The 18,182-nt window shown below is 38.4% G+C and overlaps 1 long non-coding RNA gene across 2 annotated transcripts; it reads left to right on the forward strand.

Moving 5' to 3' along the window:
- The first annotated feature begins 9,580 nt into the window (after nucleotides 1–9,580).
- Nucleotides 9,581–18,057, forward strand: LOC113465480. 2 transcript variants are annotated; one of them, XR_003390182.1, is made up of 4 exons: nucleotides 9,581–10,227; nucleotides 15,478–16,792; nucleotides 16,993–17,087; nucleotides 17,201–18,057. It is a non-coding gene; the product is annotated as an uncharacterized LOC113465480 (long non-coding RNA). The 2 variants fall into 2 exon arrangements; XR_003390181.1 differs by lacking the exon at nucleotides 9,581–10,227 and having other exon boundaries at nucleotides 15,459–16,792.
- Nucleotides 18,058–18,182: the final 125 nt, after the last annotated feature.

Raw genomic sequence — 18,182 nt, forward strand, 5'->3', positions numbered from 1 at the left:
AAAGAGGGTTCATTTCAGCAGCGACTTTTACTTTCAAGATGGGTAGGGGGCGTTAGGGGGACATTTTTCTGATTTCTTATTATTTATGCATATTTGAATATTTTGAATTTCCTACAAACACATTTTGGGAGGCGCCAATGAATTAGATACCTACCGAATAGCTCGGAACAAAGTGGTTTTCAAAGTGTTTGGACCCATTTGTCGTTGAAAATAAAGATGTCTTCATGAAGACGACAAGATACTTCCCATCCTTACTAATGAATATGTCACTAAACAATCCTATGAAAGAAAAAGGTAGTGCTCTGACGGCAAGACAGAATGATCAGCTGGCTTCTGGCGCAAATGTTTTAATAATAGTGCCTAATAGTGCTTATAATAGTGCCTAGTGCTTATTTATACTGCTCGCATAGGACTGTAAAGTCCCTTTACTTCAGCAGTAGGCTACTACTATTATTGTGGTCAAATTCTCAAATTATATTGAGGATAAAATTCCATACCTCGGCTTTTTTGTATGCCTTTCAAATCCCTCAAGGCTAATCGGATTGGATGTGCTGGCTTCAAGTTACCAGTGTATTTGGATTTACCGGAGGGGATTCATCTACCGACAATTTTAGCATGAGAGGTAGCCCATTGTTATTCGACTTTTTTGGCTTTTTTACTGGGAATTCAAACAGTTCCTCCACTGTCCTCACATGGTTAAAATCAGCACAGCAGCACGTGTCGTCCTGATGGTCACTCGTCCAGATTCCAACCTCTCACAACGTTGCTACCGGAGGGGATTCATCTACTGACAATTTTAGCATGAGAGGTAGCCCATTGTTATTCGACTTTTTTGGCTTTTTTACTGGGATTTTAAACAGTTCGACTGTCCTCACATGGTTAAAATCAGCACAGCAGCACGTGTCGTCCTGATGGTCACTCGTCCAGATTCCAACCTCTCACAACGTTGCTAAACTTCAGTAATCAGTTTGTTTTTAGCTGATTCAGGCACTATCCAGCATATTCTATTCATCCAATCAAACTCAATGAGGTGAGAAAATTGAGGAAGGCAAATTTCAATTTCCTAAAAATACACAGAGCTTTTTTCTTAAAATAATAATAATAATAATAATAATAATAATAATAGACAGTAATAAACTCCTTATTGGCAGAGAGGTTCGTTAAATTTTATGAGCTCGGGTTCTAATCTGAAATCCCAGCTGCTTCTGAAAAAAGTGAAAAAACTCTTTTTCTCCAAAATTTTTCTTCATTGGAAATTCGAGCAACCTACAATATCTAATCTATCCCTTTCTCTTCTTCTTCTCCTCCTCCTTCCCCTCTTCCTCCTTCTTCTTCTCCTCCTCCTCCACCACCACTAATGTCTCCTTATCCTTACTATCATTGTCGACTTCTCTGTCTCTCTCACTCTCATTCTGAAGCACAGCGTTAATGCAACTTCAATCAGCAATAAAAAAAAAAGAGGAGAGAGAGAGAGAGAGTGAAAGAGAGAGAGAGAGAGAGAGAGAGAGAGAGAGAGAGAGAGAGAGAGAGAGAGAGTACCGAGGTAGGTAGATAAAAGCAGCCTCCGTGGCCGAGTGGGTAGGTAGGTATCACACTAGGCTTGCACTCCGGAGGTCCCGGGTTCGATTCTGTGCTTGGAGTTCGGGGTGCTCTCAGCCAAGTGAGTAGCTTTAATCGAGTAGCGACCAGTGGCGGCATTACCAGTGTAAATTGATGATACGAGTAGATGAAAATTGATAGTAAACGAGGCACTTAGTAATGCTCCGATACCCACAAAAGTTGACTTTGGCATCTTGATCGCACTAGTTTTCTTGGCGTTCACTTCACTATCTCCAAAACCTGAACCAGTGCACCAAAATGTTTCATGTACCTATAATTAGGGTCACTCATAAAATACGAGCGGAACATAAGCCCTATACATCAGCTACTCAACGAGTCTACTCAGTCCCCGAATGGAGACTATCTGGTATCTATCAGGGGACAGTCACCCATTACAGGGAGTCACCGCTTGTCACCCATCACCACATGGGGGGCGGAACACTCAACTGTGGAGTGATAAATGGCGGTCCTTATCTCTATGAACATAGGGCAACACACATTTTAGTGTGTCTGTTTTATTTTTCTATTATTATTATTATTATTATTTTTTTTCTTCGATTGTTATAAATTTCAGTTATCTTGAAAATGGGTTACTGTGAAAGGTTCTGGTATTTCTGGTCTGTGAGGTCTAAATTGTTTAGGGATGGATGAAGAACTTTGACTGCCAAGGTCTTATCATCCTGAAACCGAAGAGAGGAGGACAGGATAGGAGAAATCCAGCCGTTCAGAGAACGAACCTTATCGGTTTAGGATTAAATCCGGCCCGGGCGGGAATCGAATCCACGACCTAGCGCTTACAAGGCAGACACGCTACCCTCCAAGCTAACTAGGCTGGCTCTATGAGGTCTAAATTGTTTGGGGATGAGTGACGTACTTTTAAGTCAGTGTTATCCACTTTTGTACAGTTGATTAATATACCAAAAGGTATAGGTATATGCCTAGGTAAAATTGTACATACATACTTACATACCTACGTACGTACGCATTTATATTGTTAGATACATACCCATATTTCATATGAACATCACGTAAGGTACTTGTACTTATGTAGGTATAATCATAAAACCTGGTTTTCGTTGACTTTTTTTCGATTGCGTGCTTAAAATAATTAAACTATCTGTCTTTGCATGAATCATGTTACAAAATTGGGAAATGACAGGCATGTATTCAGATGGAGGAGAAGAAGAAGTAGGTAGGTAGGTACCTTGTACCAGTTGTTCATGATACTGACATTTTCGAAAAGACCTTCTACCCACTTAGATACCTGCTGATATTTACGTAAAGCTGGCATAACTCGATAAATATTCAAACTTGAGTCAGGTCCCTATTGAAGACTATCTTGATACCTATTTCGCCTTGAGTCTTTTTCAGTCAGCTTCTGGTTCTGGTAAGATACTGATCTCTAATTCTCTAGTTTACTCCTGGCTTAAGTCTCATAAGTTCCTAACTCGTGATTCAAACAACTGAATTTGTGTTTTGACCCCACTCTTCTTTTCCATTTCAGAATTCAGATTCCAAATTTGGTCTTGCAATACCTAAACAGTACAAGTGAGCCTTAAAAAAAAAAAAAAAAAAAAAAAAAAAAAAAAATTTCCAGGGGCGAACCAAGCATTTCGATGTCAGGTCCCTATTGAAGAGTATCTTGATACCTATTTCGCCTTGAGTCTTTTTCAGTCAGCTTCTGGTTCTGGTAAATTCTGGTTAGGTACTGATCTCTAATTCTCTAGTTTATTCCTGGCTCAAGTCTCATAAGTTCCTAACTCGTGATTCAAACAACTGAATTTGTGTTTTGACCCCTCTTTTTGTGAATTCTCAGTAAATGAACCACTCTTCTTTTCCATTTCAGAATTCAGTTTCCAAATTTGGTCTTGCAATACCTAAACAGTACAAGTGAGCCTTTAAAAAAAAAAGATATCTCCAGTGCTGATCCAAGCATTTCGAGCAGCACCACATTTACTTCAGCAAATGCTCGACTTCAAACTACGTCACTGATCATTTCTATACTGCATTGATGGGAGGATGCCTGTCACAAGTTTTTTAGTATAATTTACTCCGTCAAAATGTTCTTTTGTGCCATCACTTATTAGGCTTTCTCTTCCTCGTCCCTTTATTTCCTTTTTCTCCTTCTCATCTCTCCCTTCTTAATCGTCTCCTCTTTTCTACCCATTCTTCTTTTCCCTCTCTATCTCTCCCCTTTCTGCTCGTTTTTCTCTCCTCCTCCTCCTTACATTTTTCTCTTTCATTTTCTTCTTTCCATTACATTCACTCCCATTCTTTAGCGTATCTTTCTCTCTGTCTCCATTTGCACTCATGTTTCCTCTGTCCCTATCTTTTTCGGTTCGCTTTCCCCCTCTCATTTTCTTTCCCATTTCTTCTCAGCTTCTTTCTGTTTCTTTGTTTCCCTCTCCCTCCACTTCTCTTCTTATCCTTTCACCATTCCCGTCCTTCTTTCCTGGGTATCTTTATCTACATCTTCCTCTCCATTTCATCTTTCCCCTATCTTCTATTCTCACATTATCCCTCTTCATTTTCCTCTCTTTTCTTCCTCTTTCATCCTCCCTCTCTCTCCTCTTTTTCTTCTTATTCTCACATTCTCTCCTTCCTTTCTTTAATATCTAGTTTCTCTCTCCATTCCTTCTTTCCTCACTTCCATCTCTCCAACTCTCACATTCTCCCTCTTTCTCTCTCCCCATCTCTTTCCCATTCCCCTAACTACCTGGAAAAGTACCTCTGTCATGATACGCGGGTTGACAGGTTTAATAATGAACTTTAGGGACGCGTGTACTACTATCACATGACAAGCGAACTTTCAAATTAGGGTCGGGGGGAAAAGTATTTCAACAGGAAGAACATCTCATATTCCTGGATGTGAAATGTGAACAAACTTTCCTGGAGAGCAGGAAAGGACAAGGTTGATCACGGAACGCTGGAGTTAAGCAGTAAGGCGTGCGGATGATATGTGGATGGGCGACCGTTTGGGGACAAAGCTAGTCTTTAATTTGAGGCGGTGGTTATAACAGGAAACATCTCATATTCCTGGATGTGAAATGTGAACAAACTTTCCTGGAGAGCAGGAAAGGACAAGGATGATCACGGAACGCTGGAGTTCAGCAGTAAGGCGTGCGGATGGTATGTGGATGGGTGACTGTTTGGGGACGGAGCTGTTGTCTAATTTGAGGCGGTGGTGATCTGGTGTCGACAATTCTTGTCGCCTCTCCGTAATGCTCCAATGGGACTACGCCCAAAATTAGAGGCACCTCAATTATTAAATTATGTTCCTAGATTCTTGGTAGCGTTGTAAGCGCTAGACCGCCGGTTCGATTCCCGTCCGGGGCGGATTTTATCCTGATGGGATAATGTTCGTTCTCGGAACGGCTGGCTTTCTCCTATCCTGTCTTCCTTCACCTCGGTGGCGTAGTGGTCAAGCCGTTAGCTTGTTAACAACAGGAGGGCGCGGGTTCGGTCCCAGCTGAGGCGAGGCATAGAATATTGTAATATTTCATCCACAAAGGTCTGAGTTAGGTGGTAGAGTACGCCTCCGGCGTTAATCTCGCCTAGTGGTTGGTTACTTGGTGACGGTTACATTCCACTCAAGAGTCTATTATGTCTTATGCTCGTCAATAACGCTCAGACCGAAGGAACGTGTGTGGCGGGAAAAGCTTCAGACCACGGTCTGCAAGACTCAGACCACGGTCTGCAAGACTCAGACCGCGGTCTGCAAGACGGTCTGAGCACGAGTGGCGGACATTATGTACTGAACACTGAACAGTCCCGTTCTGTCTGGGACTGTGAATAAAATTGTAGTACAAGAAAGCAAAATTCCTTTCTTACTTCTTACAGTTAAAAAGAGGATTTAAATTCCGATATTCCCGATTATATGAAAACTGGAAATCACTTAGTTTTCCATTGACGAAATTCAAATTCAGTGAAATAGAAAGTAAAAGCGAGTTAAAGCTCTACGTATATTCTACGTGTGATATTCTAAACCACACGAGATGGGTATTACACAGAAAAATAAATGTTATGTTAAATATATTTGTCTAAATCTCATAAGACCATAGCAGTTACAGTTCCCTCTGTCAATCCTCTTAAAAAAAAGGTCAGTATTCAAATGATGGGGATGGGGGGAAAAACAGAGGAACTCCCCCCGTAGGTAGGTAAGTAGGTACTCGAAGTTCACCTTGCTAAGGAATTAAGGACATACCTACCTACCTACCTACCTCACTTTGTTTTCCTTTTCCTGACACACAATACTTGAAACTTGAATTACCAAAGGTCCTTTCCAAATCAATAGTGACAAGGACTTTTGACTTCAAGTTTTGTACAAACATTGTGTCCTTTTTATTGAAGAAAAGGGGGGGGGGTCGGAATATTCAATGTTAACAAACGGTCAAGTAGCTACCTACATAAGTGTACAATTTACGAGATCACCCCAATATCGACAAAATATGTAGGTTAATTAATAATGCTTGTTTATGCTGCTCCGAATAGGACTAAACTAAAGAGTCCAAATTATAACATGCCTTGGCTGGGATTGAACCCATGTTCTTTGACTTTGTTGTGAACTTGTACACTAACCCTACCTACCATGAAGACAAAACAGAGAATTTTACAAATTGGATTCAAGTACCTACCTATTGCCATTGGCATAAAATATAAAACAAAGGCACCTAAAATAATGGAGCCAGGTTTTCGCTCAACTTTTTACACGAAATAACGTACTAGACATAAGTACCAATCATACAGCCGTTTTTCATCCAACTTCCTGCCCCCTACTAAATAAAAATGAGCCGGTTGGAAAAGTGAAATAGAATAATACCCACTCATACAACAATAGTAATGAAAATGATAAAGTACCTCACTCAACTCTTCACCCCCATCCTCTCTCTCCCTCTATAAAGATAGGTAGATAAAAGTCAGAGAAGGATGGAAGACAATGGTCTGTCGTGAAATTTTTTAAAAGGGCAGCTGTAGAAATGGATCCATCATGAGTATCCCAAAATCCCAGCTTTTTAAGGATAATAAAAAAACTGGAAAGGCCTATGGAGTAAAGGGATTTCCCAGTTTCATTCTAGCAGGAAAAACAGTAAAATCAAACAAGGTACACCTATATTAAATTTAGTAGGTAACTGGATGCATAAAGCACAGGTCCACAGGACAGAATTCAATGGAGGAATGAAGAAGAGACCTTTGTCCAACAAATGAACTGGTATCTATCTGGGGGTGGTCTCAGAATCCAGGTTAGACCCGCGGAAGTGGCACTTTCCGGATAAAAAGTCAATTTCGAGGAAGTGGACGGGACCCCCCCCCCCCCGAAGAAATAAAAGAAAATGATATATTTCTTCTTAATGAGAACAGTTCCGGAAGAAGAATGGGAGGAGAAAAGAAAGGAAGGAGGAAAGAATGGATGAGGATGAAAAATGGAAAGCCACGAAGGAGGAGAAGGAGAAGGAGGAGAAGGAGAAGAAGAAGAACAAGAAGAAGAAGAAAAAGAAGAAGAAGAAGAAGAAGAAGAAGAAGAAGAAAAACTGAATAATCAAGTAGGAGGAAATTAGAAGAGAATAAGAGGGAGAGGAAATTAGAAATCAGAGAGGAAGAGGGAATTAGAATAGGAGATGAGACGGGAAAGGCGTAAGCTCACGGGTCGAAATAGTTATGTAAGAAACAAACATCAGAGAATAGAATAGAATAAAAATAAACCTAACTTATTAATCCTGCCGGAACAGGACTGAAAAGTCCCTTTACCCCGGCATTGAAAGTAAAAAAAGAGTGTTTCATCCCCATTTTTTTTCGTAGCTCTAAAACAACTTCATTAGACTCATGTGGTCTATTCTTACAGCCATACTTTTCGGGGGAAAAGTGGGAAAACTCATTGCAACCCATGGGCGTCGACTTGTAGATGAAAATTAAGGGGAAATTAGAGTTTCGAGGGTCGAACACGAGAAAATGAGTACAATTCGGCACAAATGAATTGTGCGGTTATGAAACCCTTTCCTTTCTATTCATTTCGCTACTTCCTCATAATCATTACCTACAAGGAGCGTAGAAGCCAGCCCTTTAGCATGGATGGGAGCTCGCCCGCCTTGTAAGCGCTAGGTGGCGGGTATACGACTACCGGAAGGTGAACTTTATCCTCAAAAGATAAGCTTCGTTCTCGGAACGGTTGGCTATTTCCTATCTTGTCCTCCTCGAATGACAATCTCTTATCCTGTCGTCCTTCTCTCTTCGATTTTGGGACGATAAGACCTCCGTTGTTATACAATTTCCTCTGTCAAACCTCTTTAATAACAAAAAGAACATTGGACACGTTAACCCCTTAGAAAAGGAAGACTATAAATTGTTTCCGAGGAAGCAAAGAGCTCTCACGGCGTCACCTGTTTAGCGTTGAGTAATTGAAACGTATGACTTCCTGTGGTCACTCTGCCCTTATGTTCAGGTGAGCATTGCATTCACAATACAGGGTGCTCTAAACTCTAAACGCTCCTAACTCCTAAGGCCATAATTTAATAACCACATGGCCAAAAGGGCGATATTCAAGGCCCAGAAAGAATTTTTTTGGTTAGCTGCATTTTAAATCAAATTTAAAGGGCCGGGTGTGAAGACCAGCCAACCAATTGGAGGGCGCAGGTGGTTGGTCCTTAATTTTGAAATACAACTTACCTACCTCCTTAGCAGATACATACATAATAATGTATGTGGGTGTGGGTAGATGTCGAAAAAACCAAGTTCAGGGGATTTGAACCCTCAACCTCCGAATAAAAAGCCTCACTAAATTCACCGAATCTTTGGTCTGACCCTGTCTACAGGGTTACCTCTCCTGTCACAAAAGCACGCACCCTAAAACACATGGAAATAAATAAAAAAAACGCACTTCTCATTCAAAATGACGAGGGCTTGAACCCGGAAACGTTCCAATTCATAGGAGACAGATCACACGCTTTAGTTAATACCATATTAAGCCCGATGCACACTACACAAATGGCTCTCAACTTGGTCTTACAATCTGGTTTTCGACAAATCGTTGCGTGTAGCGATATTAAATTTGCACATTGGGTAATCGCGAGCTGCTAGGTTTTCCCGGATCGACTCAAGCTGGGTAAGTACCTATATGGAATTTAAATTGAGGATAGATAGGGGGGTAGTTTGTCACCGAAGGTAAGGTAAAACCCCCCATAAGAAGACCTGAAAGTGTATTAAAAATGACTGTACATTTGCGCAAAATTCGCTTACACACACACAACGATCCGTCGAAAGTCGAGATTAGAAGACCAAGTTAGGAGATATTATGTATTTCGTTTAGACCGGGCTTTAGACACTACACCCTATAGTAGACATACACAATAGCATTGTAGACTTTACAAATGGGGAATTAGAAATAGTCATAGACAGGTTAGACACAACATGCATCCATAGAAACAATGCCCGGCACCCAACCCTAGACAAGAAACCCTTCCAGTGTTTGAAACAATTCAATCGATATGTTACATTCGATGTTACGTAGGTAGAAATATGTATGTTGCAGTACTGTTTGAACTACACAACACACACAACATACACAAAAAGCGCAATCTGAGGCTTAGGTGTAGGGACTAGACAGGCCTAAAGGCAGAGCCGTATTTAGGGCGGGGGGGCAGGTAACCACTAGGTGAGGTTAACGCCGGAGGCGTTTTCTACCACCTAACCCTTAGAGCTCCATTATTATGTGGTCAAAATCTCAAATAAATGAGGATAAAATTCCATGCCTCGGCTGGGATCGAACCCACGCCCTCCTGTTTACCAGGCGAGCGTCTTGACCACTATTCGAGTCGGTCTATTACTATTGATCCAGCCGTCCAGCGTCTTAGTCCCAAGAACAGTGGCAAAAAGATTTAATTAAATTAGGAGTTTGAGGATACGGCAAGTGAATTCAGTATAATCTCGGTCTTCTTCAAATTGATTGGAGGAAATTTAATTTCCGTCAGGTGGATTGGATCGCGTCCTTGAGAAATAGAGTGCAAATTTCTGCGATGAAAAAAAGGTTCTAACGCGAATTGCGGGTGACCAGTTCGACCGCTTTTTGGCGGTTTTCAGCTATATCGACTAAACGGTTAGAGATATTGTAAATGTAACAACAGAACACCCAAATAAGCACCATTCAATAGGATGAGGCAAGTCGTGTGATGTTCACACCAGATTTTTCTGAGTACCATTCACTGTTCACTGAACAATTAGTTCATCTTGAATATCATTATTACGCGTTTTGAAGTTTGAGTTATTTTCGTTTACTTATTGTTTGACAATGCTCATCAGGTTTCATTTTCGAGAGATTCCAATCTTCTTCTTGCGGTTTCTTTCGTTTCCATTCTTTTCTCGTCTTCCTTTCCTATTGTATTTCGTCAACAGCACATTTCTCAGAAATTTCTGGTACGAAATCAAAACACACCACTTTATTTAACTTTAGAAATAATTTTTAATCATAATTTTATTTTATAACATAACAGGCTCGGATTCAAAATGTTAACTTAAATTTAAATAAATTCATAGAACAGAGATATATTTTCTTTCTAATATTAAATCGTGTCTTATGTTTAAGAATGAACCAGGGAAAAAGGCAAAAGACTTGAAAATATGTATTGATTATTCACATAGGTAGGTATGAACAATTTTCAAAGAGTTTGGTGTTCAGAAGATTTAGGTATTGTTTGTGATTAAAGGAAATTATTTATCTTTTCATCAGGGCCGGCTCAACAGGGGGTGTGCAAGTAGAAAAAGTTCACTATTATTTAGGCATGTGGATCAAATATCCACAGGTTTTGGTAGAAGTTTCCCCCATAAAATGATTATCAAGGGCCACCTTTTTCTAGTCACTCAAAATGTTCCCTGGTTCTCATCAGTAACGGTAACGGCCAGTTTTAAAACCCTGCATCCTCCTTGGTAAAATAACGAAGTTATGAAACCATATAATCGTCCAGCGAGAGAGGCGTATCTTTATGCTAAAAGCTATATTATTGTCTACTAGAAAAGAGGATAAAATTTCACACCTCTGTGGGGATTTGAACCCACGCCCTCCCGCTTATGATATGACAAGTTGATGACTAGTGGTCAAGACGCTCGCTTGGTAAACAGGAGGGCGTGTGTTCAAACCCAAGAGAGGTGCGAAATGTGTCAATACCTAGGTATTATTTGAGAATTTGGCAGTAAAGCTGTGTTAGCTGTGTCCACAGCTGGGTCGAGTGGATTGGAACACATCACATGCCTTCAGGCACACTCCATTTGTCAAGGGTCTAGGTTTTCCTTGCCCTTGGGATTAATTTAATTTGAAGAAACCATTAATTTACTGATGAAAATTTGTAATGAAACAATGCGTGAACACAGCTTCATACTCGTGGTAGTATTATGTTAAAAAGAACTCGTTAGTCCTATTCTAGCAGTATGGATAATTTGTTATTATTATTATTATACGAGTTAAGATGAATAGTCGATAAATAGGCGTCGCTAATGACTATTAGGCGCCCATTTTCCTAATCCTCTTAAGTGTCTACTCAATTAATAACTCGAGTGGTGACACCCCCATTAAGGGAAACTGGGGGTGTCACCCCATTACCTACGCCACTCAGAGGTGGGAGATGATATCATCCCCAAATGGGAGGGAAAGGAGAGGCGGTAATCTTCTTAAATATTTTCAATTGAGAAAGTCGAAGGCTCCCCTATTTGTATCCCTCCCCTGTATTCACTCCCATTTATCCTTATCTAAGCGTACACACCAGACAGAGTTCCCCGGTTTAACCCTTTATTAAACTATTGGGTTTAACTTTACGTCCTGTCTTCCTTCTACCTTTGCTTTCGGGACGATGACACCTTAGTTACAACTAACTCTGTTAAATGTCAAAATAATAATAATTATAAAAAGTGATGGTACCTTTATGCAATTAATCCTTTATACCTCAAATTCATCGACAATTGGTAAACATATATCGATTTTTTTCCCTCTCTGTATTTTGCAATTTGAAAGAAAAAAACAACAACAACAACAACAACAACAAAGAGTTAATGTCATGATATTTACCTATAGGTTGTTTCCATTAGTTTTTGTTTGAAGAAAGTAAGTGACAGTGATCAAAGTGTGCCCAACGTAGCTAATGTAGCAATCCTACACATTATCTATTGATGTGATGAGTATAAGCGTGTTTGCAAAAGTAAAAGTAATTTACTGTTTGTGACATTATCATCCTGACATCCTGAAAGGTCTCTCGAGTTTGGTACACTTCGCGAATCTTCAGACAAATAGTAGAATAGGTAGAAAAAAACTCGGAAGCAATATTGAGTTCCGAGCACATGACTGCTATAAAATAAAATGGAAGAAGGGAGACCAAATGGACAGCTTAGGTGATGTAAAATTGGCCACAAAAATTGTGTGATTGCTAATTAATTAAAAGTTCATTAACGACTTTCATTTAATTAAAAGAGTTTAAGCTAAAATTTGTTGCCAAAATAGCGTCGCACGTGGTCTTAAAACCCAATACTTTCTTAGATTACGTAAATGTTAATTAGCTATTCTTAACTGGCTTCTTAATAAAATTATTCTTATTTTTTCCCCTCTGTTCTTTTCCCTAAATCCCAAGTTTTGACAAAAATTTCAGTTTTTTTTTAAAGAATATTTTTTCTTCAATTATTTCATAATTTATTTGTGTAATATCCACGTAGCCTCGGTGTAAGACTCGGCGGGTTAACTGTCACTTCGCTATTACACTGATGTCGAAATGTCGCGCTTCGCGTTACCTGAAAGCTTCGCGGTTAAGCGTTCGATTTACTGTTAATAATAATAATAATAATAATAATAATAATAATAATAATAATAATAATAATAATAATAATAATAATAATAATAATAATAATAATAATAATAATAATAATAATAATAATAATAATAATAATAATAATAATAATAATAATAATAATAATAATAATAATAATAATAATAATAATAATAATAATAATAATAATAATAATAATAATAATAATAATAATAATAATAATAATAATAATAATAATAATAATAATAATAATAATAATAATAATAATAATAATAATAATAATAATAATAATAATAATAATAATAATAATAATAATAATAATAATAGACTCTTGAGTGGATAATAATAATGGACTCTTAGGAAGTTACAGCTGGAGGCGTTCTCTACCACCTAACCCTATTATTATTATTTTTTTTCCTTTGGTTTGGTTCTCCATTATTACTTGGTCACATTCTCAAATAAATGAGGACAACATTCCATACCTTGGTTGGGATTGAACCCGCGCCCTCTTGTTGACCAGGCGAACGCCTTGACCACTACACCACCAGGTAAAGCGGATCTTCGTTGATGAGTATCGTGTTAGGGGACGAATTTCATAGATCTTGGGTATGATTTGTACGTTAATCACGGATAAGACAAGGAATACGGTATGAGTAGATGGCATACACACGACACCCGAAATCACGATTCCAATTCAATGATAGTGACAATAAACCCATCAAAAATAAATAATATTAAGAATAGGGATGATGTGATGATGATGATGATGATGATGATGATAGTAATAAAATCCATGACAGGCAACAATGGAACCATTAGTAAAACACGCGAGGCACAATATTCTTGGAGAATAATAGAAAGTAAAAAATATTGATATAGGTAAATACCTAGGTAGGTAGGTAGGTACTTCTTTTTTTACTTCACAACAATAATGTACCATTTTTGGTACAGATAGAGAGAAGGAAGACAGGATAGAAGAAAGTCAGCCGTTCCGAGAAGGAATATTCTGTTTAGGAAAAAAACCGCCCCGGGCGGAAATCGAACCCAAGACCTAGCACTTACAAGGCAGACGTGCTACCTTCCAAGATAACTGGGCTGGCAAAACGACTTTTTGATGACTCCCTGTAATAATGTAATTCAATTACCTTAACATCAACCTGTAGAGGGCCTTGCATAATTCACTGGCTAGATCAATTTCTCACAGAGTTCCCCCATTCACAAGGTAACACCAGTATTTGGTTCACGCGTTAATTCAAGATAATTGGGTACTTAGCATGCTTCTGGAATGTGACTGCGCTAACCTGACGGTATATACATAAATTGGTGTGACGTAACTCAACCAAATCAGAAACCAAATCAGACCCGTTTTTTTTCTCCACCAATTCGTTACAATGAAACCCCTTTCACTAGAATGAATGAACAGTGACCACGTCTATTTCACTGGTGATGTAATTGGAATACCAGATGGTTTGATCTCTCCATGACAGTTTGATTAAGGTGTTACCATTTTATATTCCGAAAAATAACGCTAAAAATGTGCAAACTTCCGTTTCATAAGCTTTCAAACCGATCCGACCTGCCTAGTTAGCTTGGAGGGTAGCCTGTCTTGTAAGCGCTAGGTCGCGGGTTCGAGTCCCGCCCGGGGCGGACTTTATCCTAAACAAATAAGGATAGTTCTCGGAACGGCTGCAGGCTTTCTCCTATCCCTGTCCTCTTTTCGATTTCGGGACGAATTAGACCTCAGCAGTTACAGCTCCCTCTATCAAAAAATCGATGCCACGTTTGTCAAAATAACGCCACATTTGATAATAATAATAGACTCTTGAGTGGAAGGTAACCACTAGGTGAGGTTAACGCCGGAGGCGTTTTCTACCACCTAACCCGTAGAGCTCTATTATTATGTGGTCAAAATCTCAAATAAATGAGGATAAAATTCCATGCCTCGGCTGGGATCGAACCCACGCCCTCCTGTTTCAGTAGATGCTTTCCGTCCTATACTTAGGATAAGGAAAGTAAAAAGAGGTTTGATAGAGGGAACTTTGAAAACGGAGCTCTTATCGTTCCGAAATCGAAAGACAGGATGAGAGAAAGCCAGCCGTTCCGAGAACGAACCTTAAGAGTAAAGTTGGCCCTGTGCCTCATATCACCAAAGTATGGAAAAGTATCTTACAGGTGTAATAGCCAATGGAAAAGCAGAATTTTGAATTTGGACGAATTAGATCGAAATATGGAATTGTAAATACTTTTCCATACTTTGTGGTGATATAGGGTACTGGACGGAAATAGAACCGGACCCTTCCGCTTACAAGGCAAGAAATAGATAGAAACTCTGCTCATCTGTTATTATGTTATTAATCGTCGAGTTTTGTTGAACCCATCTATACAGGGAAACTATGAGAACCTACTTTAGCTACACCCTGTATTATAGACTAGAAGTCTGGATGGCCAGGTGAAGTGATGATATTTCTTCAAGTTGATTTCCCTCCAAGTTCTTCTTTTTCCTCCCCTTCTTTTTCTCTTTATAGTTGTTCTATTCCTCTTCTTCTCCTCCTGCTTCCCCTCATTATTCTTCTCCCCTTCCTTCTTCTTTTCCTTTTTGTGCTTCTTGTCCTCTTCTTTTTCTTCCTCCTCCTATTTCTTCTTCGTCTCCTTCCTTCTTCTTTTGCTTCCTCTCCCTTTCCTTTTCCTTCTTCTTCTTTTTTCCTTCCTTCTTCTTCCTTCTTCTTGTCCTCTTCTTTTTCTTCTTCCTTCGTGTTCTTCGTCTTCTTTTTCTTCTGTCTTATTGTTTTTCTTGGAAATAAGGCACTCCCCCACAAATATCTGAGTGATTATGTACTCGTGTGTCCAAGCCAGGGCCGCCTAGAGAAATTTCAGGCTCGACTCTGCGAAATTATAGGGCCCCCAGAGGGCCCAGGGCCCGTTATTTTTGTCTCCCAAGTTCCGTTTATTGGTCAATATTATTTCTCTTCGTCTCACTGTCTTTTTCACTGGAGGTAGGTACCTAGTACCTACTTAAAAGTTATAAGTATAGGTACCTACTTGAATGCCGACTCCTATGTAAAATATGTATTGATTATTCACATAGGTAGGTATGAACAATTTTCAAAGAGTTTGGTGTTCAGAAGATTTAGGTATTGTTTGTGATTAAAGGAAATTATTTATCTTTTCATCAGGGCCGGCTCAACAGGGGGTGTGCAAGTAGAAAAAGTTCACTATTATTTAGGCATGTGGATCAAATATCCACAGGTTTTGGTAGAAGTTTCCCCCATAAAATGATTATCAAGGGCCACCTTTTTCTAGTCACTCAAAATGTTCCCTGGTTCTCATCAGTAACGGTAACGGCCAGTTTTAAAACCCTGCATCCTCCTTGGTAAAATAAAGAAGTTATGAAACCATATAATCGTCCAGCGAGAGAGGCGTATCTTTATGCTAAAAGCTATATTATTGTCTACTAAAAGAAAAAAGCCAAATTTCACTTCCAAGTTCTGCAGCTCATTGGACCATCGTATTACTAGACTATTTTCAACGATAAAGCCATTGGAAAAAATCAATCCCGAGTTTAACAAAGGACAGAAAGGTAAAACATTCTCATGCATGGTGGAGACAAACAGCAAGAATTGGGGTTTATTTTCTCTTATAAATTTCAAAATTTTGTGGCCGTAAGTAAGTAATATGAAACGGAAACAATTCCTTACGCTATCGAAATTATTTGCTATCTACTCTTACTTGTACAACAGAAAAATGAGACCGAACAGAAGGAAGCTTTATGTAAACATTAAAAATAATAATAATAATAATAATAATAATAATAATAATAATAATAATAATAATAATAATAATGTGTGGTAGGTACAAAGTACAAACAATGCCTAAAATCTCAGGTTTCATAAAAAAAAGTGTTTACTTACAATGTCAAAAGCTCAACTTTTAAGCGTTCTTCTGCTGACAAAAAAAAGCAGAGTTAAAAAACAAGCCGTTACAAAAGAAGAAAAAGTATTAAATTATAACTACCTAGGTAGCTACTAAAAAATAAAAAAAAAAAAATGGTAATTTAGAGGAGGGGGTTTCAATATGAAAGGTACATTGGATTGTAAAAAAATGGGATATGGTGAAGGTGGCGGGTGTATAACAAAGCAAAGCAAACTTGTAAAAGGCCCCAAGTGTAAATCAAAACGAACTGGTAAAGGCCCCGAAGCGTCAAAGTGGGAAAGTAGAATATTCGCAACACACTGAGCAAAGGGCAGTTTACTTTGCTCCCTTTACAGTTTATTCAGCAGAGTTTGGTTTTACCTGTTCGAGAACTATAGTGTGGGAATAGAAATATTATTTTGGGTGGGAAATTTTATTGAAAATTAGAAATGGGTATGGTAAGCTGGAGCATCATAATAATTATTATCATTGTAGGTACAATAAGAGAAGGAGAGAGAGAGAGAGAGAGAGAGAGACAGAGAGGGAGAGAGAGAGATAAGTGGATAAAAAAATCGTCCCAACACAACAATGCTGATGGGGGAAAAAACAAATGAGAAAAAAATCGAGCGCGAAACTCTCCGAGGATTTTGCTGAATGAGAAATATTCTCCTGACTCAACTTCGCCTTGAAGGTACAATAAGGGATTTTTTTCAACATCTTTTTTCCCCCACATCAAGGCGATATTTTGTTGCCCGTTTACTGAATACATTAACAACACTGGACGAGGTTTATTACTAGCATTAGTACAATAAGGGATTTTTTTCAACATCTTTTTTTCCCCCACATCAAGGCGATATTTTGTTGCCCGTTTACTGAATACATTAACAACACTGGACGAGGTTTATTACTAGCATTAGTAGCATTGTTAACATTCTAAATTGAACCAGCAGTTCAGGCCTTTACGGTTTTATTTGTTACTTTCGGTTGAACAGTCGTGTCGTAAAATGATAACCTGCATTTTACCTATTGCTCTGTATAAACTTACAGTGTGTCACAGAAAGCATTGCTTTGAATACACCCATTTATACAGGGTGTTCCTTTGTCAGACGAGCCAGGGACCAGAGAGTTGGTTGAAAAATCATTTGTATCGATAGATTTGTTGGACTTTTTTTTTGAAATGTCCAAGATTGCAGGTACTAAAATTGAGAAGTTATTGATTGAAGGCTAGTTACCTATAGCTCGTCAAAAATATGAATTCTAAACAAATAACTATGTACTGATACTTAGGATTATATCTACTTATTTATGGTAGGTAATTAAAAACATATGAAGTGTATCTAATGAAGTGAGCCATATCTCGCTCGTTTGTTAAATAAACACCCTGTATAAAATAATAAAATTCCAAGAGATAATTGGGATATGGTAAGTATGTACATTTATGTTCTGCTTTGTATAATAAAGTCATATATTCATACTATGTAAAATGGGGATATGTGTACTATATCATACATTGATACAAAACTCTATATTAACAAAATTAGGTTTAGAGTCCATGTAGAATACAAAAGATAACAACAGGACTTGGAATTCATAAGTACTTGTACTTAAAAATAAATCTTACACATGGAATAGATACGATTCAGTAATCACCAAAATAAGGATCTTAAAAGGTCATAAAAAAGGAATGTAGGTAAGTAAGGTATGGAATAGGTTTGTGATATGTGGCAAGAAATGGCGAACATTTCTTTTGTTCTAAAAGTCAAATAAATCTTACACATGGAATAGATACGATTCAGTAATCACCAAAATAAGGATCTTAAAAGGTCATAAAAAAGGAATGTAGGTAAGTAAGGTATGGAATAGGTTTGTGATATGTGGCAA

This window comes from Diaphorina citri, unplaced genomic scaffold (genome assembly GCF_000475195.1).
Source record: "Diaphorina citri unplaced genomic scaffold, Diaci psyllid genome assembly version 1.1 scaffold114, whole genome shotgun sequence".
Classification (NCBI taxonomy): Eukaryota; Metazoa; Arthropoda; class Insecta; order Hemiptera; family Psyllidae; genus Diaphorina; species Diaphorina citri.